This window comes from Drosophila melanogaster, chromosome 2L (genome assembly GCF_000001215.4).
Source record: "Drosophila melanogaster chromosome 2L".
Classification (NCBI taxonomy): Eukaryota; Metazoa; Arthropoda; class Insecta; order Diptera; family Drosophilidae; genus Drosophila; species Drosophila melanogaster.
The window spans coordinates 12,628,633-12,644,376 of record NT_033779.5 but is presented as its reverse complement, the minus strand read 5'-3'; the positions used below and the strand labels follow the sequence as shown (position 1 = coordinate 12,644,376).

General features: G+C 39.1%; 1 protein-coding gene across 2 annotated transcripts in view; it reads left to right on the top strand.

The window, feature by feature from the left end:
* Positions 1-15,744, top strand: part of Ref2 (RNA and export factor binding protein 2) — a 35,840-nt gene that overhangs the window by 1,980 nt on the left and 18,116 nt on the right. For both annotated transcript variants that reach the window (NM_001259078.2, NM_001259079.2), the window contains exon 2: positions 3,097-3,470. The gene's annotated coding sequence lies outside the window, so the exon portion shown is untranslated. The remainder of the gene's footprint in view (positions 1-3,096; positions 3,471-15,744) is intronic.

Here is a 15,744-nt window from a genome sequence, read left to right as displayed (position 1 = left end):
ATTGAAACCAAAAAATTCGATTCTGCTGTTATCACTCCGAGCTGACATCTTTTTCATTTGCCCATATCGTTCTTTTTTCGGCGTGTGACGACGATATCTCCCCGGCAATTTTAGTCTATTTTCGTTGGCGTTTAATACGCTTTTAGTTATTGTACACATTATTGTAAATTTAATGACTTCACCTCAAAGCGACACATGCGGTGTGTGTGTGTCGGTGAAGATACAATGCAATCGTTTCTGTTATTAAATTTGTGTCATGTTGTGTGGCCGTGCTACGGTTTTTGCCCCATTGCCACTTGTCTAGATGGATGGCCGTTGTCATTGCTGACACATTTGTGCTGATCGTAAATACATTAGTAATACATAGTCATAGTGCATATATACATATGGATGTTTATATGCTTAATTGTCGTGGACTGACCGACTGGCCAAGCCGTCGACCAATAACGTATTAATAACGAAAACATTTACGATTTCGATCCGACTTTCATTGTCACTGCGAATGCGAACGCGCACTTAATTAATTTATGCGTAATGGTGACGGTCATTAAAATGATTCTTTAATTGCTATTCACCGCAGCAAGCGACTGCCTAACCTTATTGTTATTTAACATAAGGTGTAAAACATGGAGGTTTTATGAAGGTCTACTTAACGTTTTTATACCAATTTTACTTTTAATATTCACTTTTTAGTATTATTAATTTTCAGTCTATATTTATGTATAGACTCGAAATAAGGTTAGAAAGTAATCATTTTATAATTTAATGCTAAGAACATTGTACATAATCTAGGCTTGAAACCCTTGCAACTGCAAAGTCGTTAAAATTGTACAACTTTTCCCATCAAATCGAAGACAATTTAATTAAACTCCAGTTTTCGCAATTAAATTTTCCGCTTGCTTTTAATCAAATTTAAATTCTCTGTCTTCATTTATAGCGCTTCAAGTGGGCGGCATCTTTCTGTCAATATAAGGGCGACAAGCTATGAAGCGCCACACAGAGGCGTAGAAAAGGGGATTACAATCATGATATCAATACAGGAGAGTTTTTGGAGGAGTTTCCATATAGTATCCTATATAAAAAAATGTGTACATATCGAAAATCTAGTATGTAACAGATAACTATATATAAAACACTGTAATACTTTATGTACTTACTTACTTACTTTAATATCAAAATTTAATGTTATATTTATTTAATTAATTAATAATAGTTTTAAAACTTGTTGATTTCGAAATTATGAGAATAGTTCTTAACCATGAAAGGTATTCAAAAAATAAATTAAAAATATTGTAATAAATCCATTTGAATACCTTTTATATGCACTTTTTAACCCCTTTCTACACCTCTGCTTTCCCCTTTCGTTCTCCTTTTCACCAATTAAACCTTAAATTAATTTGCTTGACTTTCGTGGGAGCCTCATCTGGCCTTCTGTTCTCTAGCTGAACTCCTTCTGTTTTTTTTATGCCCCCAGCAACTGGTCCTCCTCGTTTCCATCTGGCTCGACTTGTTCGCAGCGATCATTCAATTCGATTATATTGAAATAAATTAAACGTTCTTCAATTGAATAATTAGCCAGAGTAGTTCCGTATCGATTTCGAGTGAGCTCGCTACACTCCCTCTGGTTTTTCACCCTACGAAAAATGTCGTTGGTCCTCCTTTTGGGCGTCAGTTACAATTAACCATTTCGGTTTGCCTGAGAACTACGAATGTTTTTTGTTACCGATAGATAGATCGAAGCGGGGTCGCCTTATGTCGATTGATTTGCTTTGACAAATTTCGCTGACAACGTTGACTTCTCAGGGGCCATAAATTCTCATTGCATTTTGTTTTATGTAAAAAACTAAACACTCAATGGGGCAGATCTGAGCTGCGTGGGCTGATCAACGGTTTAATTAATTAATTGGCTTCAGATACTTGCCGCGGCCCTCAATTGAATGCATAATTGTTATGAGGGTCATTTAAATAAAATTGTATATCATCAAAGTCATGGCGATGAAATTGCAGTAAAATAAATATTTAGGATTATACAAAATTTATTAACAAAAATGTTAAATGTTTTCTTTTTCAACATTTCTAGAGGCTTTAGCTGAATTGGTTTAGAAAAAATGGCTGCGTACTTTTTGTTTCCCCTCGCAAGGAAACGAGACAGCTTCATAAACATAAATAAGTTTTTAAAATGTTCATAAAAATTTATGAACAGGTCGGAAACTTTATGTGCCTGAATATCAATGGAAAATTAACCACATAATCGATGGTAAATATTCGAAAAATATGAAAACCCCAGTGCGATAAGCAAAATAGAAACTAAACACTTTTTTTTTAAATCAATAAACGCGACTGGAAGGCATTTCTTATCTCCGAGGCAAGTGAAATTTTTTAGAATTTAAATTTCATACATCGAAAGATATACGAGGGGTTCGACCGATAGACAGATACTATGCGGAATGACCGATTATATGTGAACGATATTCGAGCGATTGATATTGCTGGGAATATCTGAGGGACGTGGGACATGATTTCATTATGGAGTTGGACAAACCTGTCATGGCCTAAATAAATATACGGAATATCAGAGTATCGGGCCAACACTGATAATGCACACAATAATCGGGCGCGTAATTCAATTCAAATTGCTTGGGAGGGGGGTGGGGTGGCGAGGGAACAACCAATTAATAAATTTCCGGAAACGCACGGAACGTAGCGATTGTAATTGCTATCGATGTCTAAACAAATTTCGTCCGTTCTTGTTGTTGTTGAATTTATACTTCTTCTTATTTGTTTATGATATTTACGCTGAGCACCTTTTCACAGGTGACGATGCAGCAAGCGCTTATCTCAATTTTTTTTCGACTGATATAAAATAACAAATATTGAAATTCCTAGAAATGCAGCGGCGACTTCCCGTAGAAAAAATTAAGTATCGATAGGAATATATGCACTAGAACTAGAAGGCAAAGTCCAAGTCGAAGTGCATTTCGATACTGGCTACAAGCGGAAGTGCCAGCGAAAAGTCGCAGTTCGGGCTGGCACTTCAGTCAGCCATTTTATATGGCTCCCCCAAAGATTTTTGCATTCTCTTCGTTTTTTTTTTAGCCCCCAACCCCCAATCACCAGCCGTTGGCAGGCCAATCAATCAAGTTTTTTTGTCCCATCGCCTTTGCATGCACCGCCAAGATTCAAGATGGAGTTCAGGGCTTCTCAATCCATTGGATACCGCCATCCATCGCAGAAAACATAAATATGCAAGCCTCTCGCGGTGCCAGAAAAAACGATCCTAACTTCCAGAGGTGCACGCACACACACTAGTGGCCAAATTTACATTGCATGTGCTGGGGAGTTTGGTATTAAAGAACCTTTGTAAAATACCCTAAAAAATATATATGTAAATTAAAAATTAAATATATTTTTAAGAGGCATAATGAAAAAAAGAATTGTCAGAAAGGATTACAATATGAAAACAATCAAAGGTTAGTAAACTTTCCTTAGTAAAATTCCCAAATGGAATTCAAGCCCGTTTGGCTAAGTCATCAAACTTAATATTAGATAGTTTCTAGAGTCTAAAGTGCGATTAAATGAAATATTTCTTTTTAAATAATATATTTTTTTTATTTTTCAAAATTCAGACTAAAGGGCTGTGTTCAAGTAATATTAGCTTTTTACCAAGCAATTAAATTCTAATTTCTATTGCATTTTAATGACACTGTAGCTAATATGCCCTTGTATCTGCCAACTGGTCGTCTTGTTGCCAAAGTCACAATGACAAACTGCTCTCTGGGCGCAGTCATCCGGCGGTCCATGGTCCCATCCTTGGGTCCGCTGCTCCCATGCTCATCCAGCGACAAGAAGTGGAGTCGGAGGAGATGCAGCCACATCCAGTGAGCGATGGACAGCAGCAGTTGGTTCCTGTATCTGGTATCTGCATTCTGTTCGGTTGGCCACTTTTTGCCCAACTGGGGACTGGTCGGATCTTAATTTATGCGTTTCGAGCGTTCGATATGCAATTTTACCTCTGCTCTTGCGATGGCTTCTAATGACGCGTATCTGGCGGATTGTCGTCGGTTGGATTCCAGTTTGGTCCTTGGTCGCTTGTTTGCCGCACGCTGGCCGTGCTGTTTATCTTGTAATGTTTGTTGAACTTAATGAAAGACAAATAATTACATAAATTGCATTTAAAATGCAATAATTATCATATTATGCGCAGGCTGATAAGCGACGTCAACATGGGAACATGAAAATTAATTAATATTGATTTTGCAGATAACTTATTACTAACTTCAATAAATATTGTTTCTTCGCATAAATTTATTGCAATTTTCCCATAGAATAAATTTCACATAAAAATAACTATGAGTGTCCATAAAAAATGGGAAGTAGTGATTTGCATTTTGAGCACGCTAAAAACGCAATGTTCCCATTAGGGAGGACCAATTCTTGACAAATTTCCTCATCAACGCGAAACTTTCATGCAAAATGCGATCGGGGATGACAATGTCCATCAAGCTAACGCGATTTGGTTTCGGATTGAAAGTAACCCTGGCAGGGCGCCCTATCAAAAAGCGGAATAAAAAGGGGTGGCGTAGATTGGTAACAAAAAAAAAAAAAAAAAAAAAAAAATAGAATAAAACAAAATCCACGACAATCATTGAATCCTTATTACAGTCATTATCGATGCGTTCTTGTGGTCGTCGTGCGGTTACTTTCGTCCAACCCCCTTACCTTCGCCTGCTTTCTCTTTGGGCCAGCGTTAGGTTTCATTTTTTATCTGTTTTTTATCAGAGGGTGGAGTCGCATCATTTACCAACTAATTTCAGTTTAGTTGCGCAAACGAGCGCGACGCGTGTCCTGCGGCAATTTTCAGCCTGCTAGGCGTGCTTCATTTCCCCCGATCACCTCACATTTTTAACTATATCCCAGGCAGTCCGGTGAGAACTGTCGTCCTTGCCGGCATTTCATCCATCGTTTAGCGTATTAATTGTCACAAAGTATCGCATGGCCAGGACCTGCTGGTAAAAAAAAAATAAAATAGTGGCTATGGGTCGCCTGGGGTGTGGTTTTCTTCAGTTCTCTACCTTTGATTGCAACGTTTATCGCATTCCAATTTATTTGTATTCGAATCGTATTTGCTTCGCTCATCATATTGAATTTCAATTTCAGATCTCCCACTCCACGAGCACAGAACTCGTTTATTCCATTTGCTTTTTAGTTAATTTGCTAAGTAAATATGTGGGTAGGAATGCATAGGTTGTGTAACTCGTAGGTGATATGTGTCATCATATGGGTGTGTTCGATATTGATGATTGAGTGACATGGGCAACTAAAGGACCGCCGGCTTATACAGTTTATTGACCGTTGAAAGGGCAAATAATTATAAAAAATATGGGTTCTATTTTAGGTTGAAAAAAAAAGACTATAAATACACAACAAATGTTTGCTTAAGTTAAAACTTGCTTTAGATCGAATTTGGCTAAATTGATTGTAAGTATCTAACATACAACTAACGATAAACATTAACCCAATTTCTACAATTTTTTTGAAGCTCTCGCTAATGAGCATCTCATTACAAACCTTTCGAAGCATGTACATATATTCAAATTAGGTAAGACTAGTAATTAGACCTACTTACATGCAATTGTGTATAATTAAATGTGGTTCATATTCAAATGAAAAGAAGAAAGTCAACCAGTTGTGAATCTCGTTAGACACAGATAGTTAACTTCGACGTTTACCAAACAAAAAAAATATACATTTCACCATGACAATCAAATAATTTCCCTCCTCTTTTTTCATACGTGCTATTAATCAAATAGAAATTTGTTTATTCAAAAGCAGACATTCAAATGCTGAAACTCAGAATTCAATTGACCATTTAATAGCGCATAATAGGAATCGTTTGGGGAGTAAGGGAAATGATTTGCATTTTCGGAAATAAATAAAGAAGGAACAAGTTCCTTCGGGGATTGGTCCGAAAAGAGGATACAACTGAAAAATGGAAATGTGAAAAATTCAGTTGAAATAAAACTATTTCCCCGCTATCAACTAGAGTTTTCGAGTCCATATACCACCTTCCCTACCGTCCTTCAGCATTCGTAAATTATTCACAATATATTGTCGGTTCCAGTAAAGCAATTTTCAACAAATTTTCACAGCACTCTGCGTGACTCTAAGTAACGGAAATATCCGCTAACTATCACGGGAAAATCGAGAAGGAACAAGTTTACCAATACGACCACCCTCTGATCACGACAGCTGACGGCTTTTGGTTTCGATTCATTGAAACAATATGAATAATTGGCCATAGCCAATAAGACTAGTTACTGGAACACCAGAAATTGATTGACAGCTGTGGTGTGCTAGCTGTTGTTGTCATTTCAAACGTCAACACGTACCCATAATGACCACCAAAAACCCCATTGAACTCGTTGGCCACCAGACGGAACTTGGCTGGCAAATTAATTTCTATCGAGTGGAAATATGTTTATGAATTATTACTCAATTGCCGTGGGTTCTACACCTGATCGATTACGTCTGTTGTCATCGGTTAGGGGACTTGCATTGCGGCCAGGGGGTGTTCCGTTCAAAAAACAATAAATATTATGACATATTGCATGTTTTGTATATAATTTCTGTGGTCAGCAGGAGGCGAGTCCATATACAAGAGGTCCGTTGCATGATTAACCCATATCTACCCAATGCAGGTCCTTAGTGCAGCCAATAAAAACTAAAAAAAATATACTATATAAAGTCTTTATTTCATAAAGCTCATAAAGGTTCCTTTAAATTGTATAAATTTGTATTGCTTCATTTTTAGTATAACATAATATATATTCGCATTTTTAGTATTTATGATTCCGTCCCACCTCGTTCATAATGGGTTAATCATAACCACATTTCCAGTTCTTAGCCAGGGATTAGCCAAATGCCAATTGGTAATTCGTAAACCAGTTCGGGGCGCCACTTTATCCAATTGAAATGCCAAACGACTGCCACGCCCCCCGGCATCCAGGCGGCCCTCCCTTTACCCAACCGCCCCCCTTTCGCCATCGCCGGCGACGGACTCCTCTGTCTTATTCGCAATACGAAATTAATTCTTTGCATATTGGCATGGTATTGTATAAATTAAATTTGCTTACACTGTCCACGCCCCTTGCATGTTGTTTAGCATATGCCACGCCCCCAATTGGGGCTTGCAGCACTTGGCATCCTTTTCGGTCGCTTAATTATAGCTTATCACATTTCCATAGCCGCGGATCGAGCTCGTTTTTCATCTTTGTCATTCTGTGGGGCTCTGTAATTGCGGGTCTTCGATATTTTCACAGTCGCATAAATCAAAACGGGGAGTTAACAGCCTTTGACTCTTCGAAACCCCTGCACCCTGCACTCCTCTTCGCCTGACCTTGGATTTTATTATAATAAAATCGCAAGTTAGGCATTCGGTATACCGTTAGTCGCTGTAGGCCACAAAAACTAATTGCAAAACAAAAGCATTCGCCAAAAATGTCACAACAAAGCAAAGTTCCCGAAAAAAAAGGAGAAAACTTTCGGAAGGCGCACAAAAAATGTCGCAGACATAGGGGAATGCGAAGTTTTTTCCGCCCCTCCCTCATTGTTTGCTATTTAAATTTTGATGGCATTGTGAACACCAACAACGATCGGTCTTCAAAGCGGTGCCGAAAGTCTTTTCGTTGGCCAGAAGGGCGGGGTCATCGAAATCCGGTGCGGAATACAGTAGCTATAGAATACAGCCAGCATTAGCATCATCGATCTGCCTTTGATGTATCTTTGTATCTGTCTTTGGCATTTCGTCATCGTCGATGGCTCGCAAGCTGCTAGCGGTAGTTTTCAGGGTTGCCACATACATAATTTGTCATTTAAAACAAAAACTTTTGCCCAGAATCAATAAAAAATTTGGATTTCCAATAAAATTCCTATTTATTATAACAATTATTGTCACAAAAACAGAATTTTATTTTCTTTAAATTAAAATCAATATAATGAAAAATAAGTAATTGTCAAGCTTACTTCATTGACTTGGCAACTCTGGTCGTTGTTTTTGTTTGCCCCAGCAGACAGAATGTTGGCGATTTAAATTTTTTGGCAGCGGCAAGAAGCGGCTGCAACCGCAAAGTCGAAAGCCAAACAACAATCGGCAACAATCAACTACCAATTCAGTCTATAACCCGAAAACCGAAAGCCGAAAATATTTATGCATTTTGATGCGGCAAAATGAATGATTTGACTTTGACGAAAAGATGTCAATGCCATGAGGAGAAGTCGCAAAAAGACGTACACACACACACACAGCGCGCCGAAAGACAAAAGCTGGTCACAGAAGGAATGCATTGGGGACAAGGACTGGTCGCTTTTGGTGGATATTAGTGCAAAACGCTTGGATCCTGCCGACAATTTAAATGCGCGCATGGGGCAGGAGGAGCGGCAGAACCTGATCCGGTCCACAGTGGCAACAATAATCAGAACATGGCCTCAACTCAACTCAACTCAACTCAGCTCAGCTCGGCTCAGCTCAACGCCGCTCCTTTGCTTTTGCTTTGCTTTGTGGCAAATGTCGTTGATGCCGCTTGATGAAAGCGTCAGAAATTGATGGATGTGAATGCTGGCTGAATGCTGTGAGAGGGGTTCTGGCCAGGGACTTTGGCTCCCAGCCGCAACGCAAATCTTTTGGGCTACTGTTGGGAGACCCGGAGCTCTTGTCCCTGGCCCCATCCATCGGCTTTGTGGCCTTTGAAGTCGCTCGTTGCGGTAGCAATTTGTGCTTTAATTTGAGTTTAAAAACTATGCACAGCTCCAGCTGAAGTTCCATTGTTAAAGCGTAGCGAAAATTGACGGACAAAGCTGCGTCTTCTACAATATATGGGTATGTGTCATTTGTGGCCCTAAAAAGTCAACAAATTAGTAAATTTCATCTAATAGACAAACGACAAAAAAGCATTCCATATTATTTGTATCATTTAAATATCAATGCGATATACGTTTCATTTTCCATCTGCATGTCCAGTTGACAAGGAATACACCAAAGAAATACCATAAAAATGCCGAACACAAGGCAGAGACATTTAAATTTGTTGTAATAAATTGTGCGATGTACGAGCGGCCATCGAAAATAACAACCGCGAAGACAAAGCGTAACCGACCATCAATCGCGATCTGAAGTGCGACAGGGAACGGGAGACATTGCGGCAGAAATGATTGCAGTTCATAAGGCCGACTGCCTTCTGAATATATGCGTGTAATGGCTTCCTTAAGGCCCAAACCAAAGCCAACCAAAACGGGTAGGAGGAGGGGGCAAGAGGAGGGCAGGGGTACGATCTTCAGCACATGATCAAAAATCATACGGCCGACAGTGGAAGTCAAGAAAGGCAAGACCCGCTCACCGATGGCCAACATCATGATGATAATGATGAGGTTGTCAACGTGGCCAATGCCGAGAATCAGTCACCAGCAAAATTAACGGACAGTGTCAAGGATGGAGTTTCGATTATTCGTAGTTCCTGACTAAATATGGTGTTTATACTAAACGGATTTAGTAATTATTATTATTATCAGAATAATGATAGTACCTAATGTGTGTATTGTACTGATGTAGAAACTTATCTTATTGCAATATCAAGATTCTTTAGGGAAGAAAAAGTTTCTAGTCTTTAAAATATTAGTAATATGTTTTACTTAATTTCCAATTATTTATTTAAGTACTTTATGTTTTTATTAAAAGGTGCAGCCAGCAGTTACAAGTTGAAGTCGCTAGCCTAACACTTCTCAGAACGCCTCAGGTGTAAAAAGAGTTACCTTTATTTGGCAGTGGCTAACACCAATTAGAAGGAAGCAACTTAATCCAACGCCTTACTGCTGCGAATTCCATCTGCCATAATAATTTCCCAGAAACCAACTACACCCTTCAAGCCATCTTTGAGTTTAGTATAGGTTAGATATAAGTGGGAAGACCTGAGCTGCCTCGCAAATTGTTTTGTCACTCGAAGAAGTTAGCTTTTTCTTAGACTATCATTAAGATGATGAAATGCTTTGGCTTACACTTAGGCATAGCCAAGTAGGACCACAAGTTGTTGCGATAAATGAAAGGCGGGCAGAGGTAGTAGAGGTGCCCGAGACAAACAAAGTAATCCAATAATTTTTAATTAAAACTCAACACTCGGGGCAAACAATTTTTTCCAGATAAACTGTCATTATGCGCCGTCAATTAATTTTTGCCCCCCACCCCCCTTCCAGCGTTTAATGATCATCATCAAAACGGGCGGAGTAGCAGGAACAACAATAAGAACAAGTTGACGACGACACTAAATGAATATTGATAAATGGGGCGGTGCTCCAGAAAAATGGGCGTCGGTGTGTGAAGTCAAAAAAAAAAGCTAAGAAGGGAGGAACGAGATATATACCAGTTGGCAAGTGGAAACCAATTGCAAGTTAGACAACTTCACTTGCCGTTTGGCTTAAAGGCTTAGTTTGACAATTAATAATTTACTTAACTATGGGAAAGTATTTTTTAGAGGGCCTTTTAACTAAAAAGTTCTTGATGAAGATCAACTAGAAGACGTCACTATATCATATACTGTGCATATATTAACAAGAAGCTATGGAAATAAAAACCATTTCAAAATTCTATTTTGTGATTGACTTACAATCTTTGAAAAGTAAAGCCGATTAAAACAATCTATAGTAATACATTATAATCAATGGAGTATAAAATGTCATAACTATGCTTGCGCAGAGTTTAAGGATACCGATCCCTTTACCAAATCGATCTTCACTGACCGCACCACATGGTCACACTCCAGATCCCCCGTATTAAAACCTTTCAACACGCGCCAAATGTCATAATAAATTGTGGCGAACAAAGCGAAGGGATAGGGATACCGATAGTAGATACCATATAGCCAGGAGAAATACGTAATCGAGGGGCCAGAAACACCCTCGCAAGCGATGCCCTTCCTCGCTCCCTTGTGGATCCCTTGCGGGAATGACAAAGCACTTTCGATGGCTGTTACACAGTAAACAATAAAGGCAATCGCGATAAGGATCGGATCGAGTCAAGGTTAATGCCACGCCACTCGAGAAATTAAGGTCAGCCTAAACGGAGCGTTTAGCCGAGATCGCCATACAGGGAGTGGGAGTACGAGTAGGTACATAGGTAACAAAGGACTTTCGGGTAGGGTTATTATGATATAGTGATGGTATAGGGGCTGGGAAGCGTGCCAAAAGTACGTTGGGCAAACAGGATGCATTGTGTCCGCGAAATGGGGGATGATCAAATGGAAAAGATGACCACAGAGTTCGGATGATCGGGTCCAGACATGGAGTGTGGCTTAGAGGACGCCTACACAAAGTTGGGCAGTTGGTTTAAAGGGGAATTTTTCCGCAGAATGCGAGACAAAAAGGCATCATAAATCACTGGAAGAGAGATAGATACACACATAGAAACTGCCATCAGTAGTATTTGCACCTGGAAGCGTTTTGTGGGTGACCCACACACTGCAGGGCAGGTCATAGTTCATCCGTTAGAACGGACGATCCTGCAGTTCAACTAAATTACTCAACAAACTCCGTTTCGATGGCTGCTGCTGTTCTTTGATTTGCTCGCTCTTCTTGCACGCTTCATTTGACAATGGCTTTTTGTCTCGTACTGAATGAAACAATTTCGAAAAATTGTAAATAGACTTGATGACTTTATTTAATTTTTATTGCATTCAGCCAGCGCATTTCGAACGCCCTTTTGTTCAATTTTGGAGTATTGTCCGCTGAGGATGGACAAAGACAAAGTCTTTGGATTTTGGTAGCTGCTCGAACGCCTGCAATTTTCAAGGGCTAAAATTGATGGGGATATGGGTTATTACATCTGATGTTACATTGTGAGGTTGCAGACATTTTCAATGGCGGTCAACTCAAAAGGCCTGCCTCAATTAAAAATAATAATCATAGTCTTGAAAATTATTTATTAGCCCAAAATAGTGGTCCAGAGAAGCCGGAAATAAACTATGAAATGTGTAAATGTGTTATTAAAAAATGTATTAAAATTTTATACAATTTTAAATATTTTCTTTTAAAGGAAATACAAAAACAGAAGATTCCCAAGTTAATTATTACTTCCTCGCAGCTGGAAAATTTATAAGCACTTCGAACGCCGGCAGTACTTGACAATTAAAAACGCAAATTTTTTGCCATCGTCTTAATTTAAATAAATTAAATTTTATGACACTTGCTGTTGCAAGTGCAGTTTGCAGCTTTAATTGGCTTCATGTCGGCCGACACGAGATGAGAACGATCCCCTTTGCCGCCTCCTAAATAAGTAATCAAGTGGGTTTCCCTATGAGAAGGAGAATCGGTTGACAGGCAAAACACCCACAAATGGCGATTTGCATGGAGCCAGCGGTACAAGAAAACACAATTATCATCGGGTTTAATGTGCATTTAATGAGATATAAAAATGCTGTCCGTTGGGATTGCGTGCTGGATCATTTTCTGCACTCTTCATCATGGCAAGATTGTAGATAGTAGATTTTAGACTGATTTTATGTCTTTGCATGGCCGGTGTCTATAGCTAATGTACGCGATTCTGGGCAGCAAATGATATTTACTAATTAGTATTATATGTATTATAATTTTCAACCAACCCACTGACCATGGCCAAACGCTCCTTTCTTTGTGTGTCTCACTGGATTATCGCAATCATAAAATGTATATTTGTTCGCTTTGATGATGTATTCTATTAACGCGATTCGTTGGTGCCCAGGGGATTGGCTTTAACATTGTTATTTAATAAGACTTTGATAGTTCTTGGCATAATGCACTGACTCGATTTGTAGCTGCACAGTGATGCGAAATATGTGGATTGTAGAATAAGTCTTAATTATAAATTCATCACTTAATTGATTTTCAATAATAGAGTATGCTAGATGGCATTATTACTTTTGAAATTGAAGTTGTCCTTAATCTTCTAATATTTTCTTACCAAACATGAGCATAAGGTATATCGCAGTGATCTAAAGATCAGATATAACGCGTTTTAAAGGTACTTTTCACCCACTGTTCAGTTATGAGGAATTACCTCAAAGAGGCATGAATACCACGTCTGCATTATATTTGCGCAACCTGTAATGAAGTAGGTGTTGTGGCTACACGGACCTCTTCTCCTCCAGCCGATATTAACATACCCAGTCAAGAGAGTCGGTTGGGGGATCTGAATTTCCTCGCCGGATTCCGGTTCCCTGGGCAATCACAAGCTGGGCATCAGAGACATTCTATGGCCACAAGCTTTAATGAGAGCAGAGCTGTAAATTAAATTCAAAAATAATATGGACCGTCCTGGGTTGTGGGCCCCGCCCCCTTCCCGCCCACTTGACCGCCCACTCCTAGCAATGCAGTTGCATGATCGCATGCAAAGTGCCGGGAAGTTAACCATTTGCCCCCCGGAAAGTAAGGAAGGAAGGGAACGGCGCCACTTTTGCGCTTCGCAGGCCACAGACACTTCGTTATAAAACAATTTAATTTTCCGAAAGGAACAAACAAAGAAAATACATTAAAACAAACTGAGACCGAATTGCGCAGAAAGGCGAGCAAAATATTTACAAAACTAATTTTTAATTAATGACCAGCAGGAAGGGGAAGTGGTTAACTTGCATGCTCGACCTTTTCATATAATTAACAAATTGGCTCCCTTTTGCATTGGCCGAATGCTAATAAGGCTTCTTTGTTTCGCATTGTTTTGTCGAAGGCAAATTGAAATTGCATAATTTGCAATTGCAGAACACCTGCACATGGTTATTGGGTTCTGGGCATTCGACATTCGATTGTGGTCAGCACTTGCATTCATTAGATACACGCAAATGTTATAATTTTAAGGTCGCTGTATGATTTTTTAAGGTTCCATATTGGGTTAGTTAATGACTTAAATAGGGTGGGAAAGGAAGTGGCAATGGAATATGAATCAGACTTTCAGGTAAATGAACAACTGGAAATGGTCTTTATATTCCATTATAAAAATTCTTTATGCTTAAATGAATGTTAAAATCAAAAGAAAATGACAAAAGTCTAACCAAAAATTGAGAAAAATTATACTAAATGTATTTAAACGGAACTTGGAACTTAATTAAATCAAATAAATTATTTTTCTTGTAGAGCTCGCAGTAAAAGTAGTTAATAAATTAATCACAAAAGAGCGCTGTATCCGGAGTTTTCTGCATATATCGAAACAATGAATCATATTAACTTTTAAACTCGTTCAATAGGAATGCTAACCAGCCCACAAAAAAATCCCAGTATCGAATCGAAGGCCTTCTTCGAAACAGCTAGATGTCTAACTAAAAGTATGTGGCAGTGGCAAGTTGCACGATGCATATTCATGGGATCCGTGCCTCGCCCGCCGCCTTCCCCTTTTTTTCACCATTTTCCGGGCTGGAAATGCCAACTGTGTGCTGAACTGATAAATTAAGCAATTCCAACTAAAATGCAATGCATTGCAAATTTTTTCCATATTTTTTTTTTCTGTGCTGCAGCTTGCGACTAGAAAGTTGAAGAGCAAAAATAAAAGGAGTCAGATGAAATTTATTCCTCATTCAGGTTAGTTTTGATGTCTTTGATGCGACTGCATGACAAGAAAACAGCAACGCAAAAAGGCAGGCAGAGGCGTTAAGCTCGTCATATCGGTGATTTAAATGGAGGAAAAGCGGTGTGATTCTAAGGCGACCCATCACCCCAAAGCTATAATTCCACACCATCTCGAGTACGTAATTAAATGTGCTTTAATTTGTATAATTCAGTTGATTTAAGCATGTAGAACTTAAGCCTCAGACGATGTGGGTGCCAAATGAATATTCAAAATATTCGCGCAGCTTAGAAAGTTCGCCTGGGAAATGCCAATTGGGGGTCTCGAACTCGGTCTTAGTTTTGAGAAGACCTCGAGGGGACCAAAAGATTTATCGCAATCCATCTACAATGTTAGCTGTGCGCGTTAATGGGGTTTACGAGCTTCAATTTTTTTATATGCAAATTATCCCACTCTGCAAGCCGTTTCATTTTTTAAAGGAAATGGCGGGGCTGGATCGCGGAATTCCTGTGAAATCGTCGTCGCTTGTCTCGTAATTACCCGCAATTTTCCATGAATTTATTAAAATTAAGGGCAAGCCAGACAAAAGCCTGACTTAAGTGCCCAGGGCTAACATCTCGTACATCCCAACCCCATTCCACCCCATTTCAAGGCCCAACACCAAAGACTGGAGAGTCCAAAGCCCAACGCTACCCATTCCGTTTGATTCCATCTGACTACAAACAAACAGACCATAAATAGTATAAATTTCCACATGACACGCGATGATTATGCGCTTTCCATGCAAACAAGTGACTGCGGAAAAGGGGCGGTGGAAATATACCAGGGAGGTCGATGGGAGGGCATCTGCATCTGCTTTCAACATCATTTGCGTATATGTCGAGCTCTGGCTTGGTAATGAGTACAGTGGGCATTGGCACGTAAAGAATTGCTTCAAATTCAAAATAATCTTAAGAACAGCTGTATCCTTATAGTACAAAATAATTGAAATACATATATAGTTGATATTTCAATTGGAATACACATATGTATCTTGTATCTAGTAGATTGCTCCCAGAAGAGTTAATGATTCTTAGCTTGTTATATTTAGCGACTTGCGCCTGTACTTTCCACTTGCCAACTCACCGAGATAGTAAACCATTTTTAATTGCTCAAAGCTGGAGCGACAATGA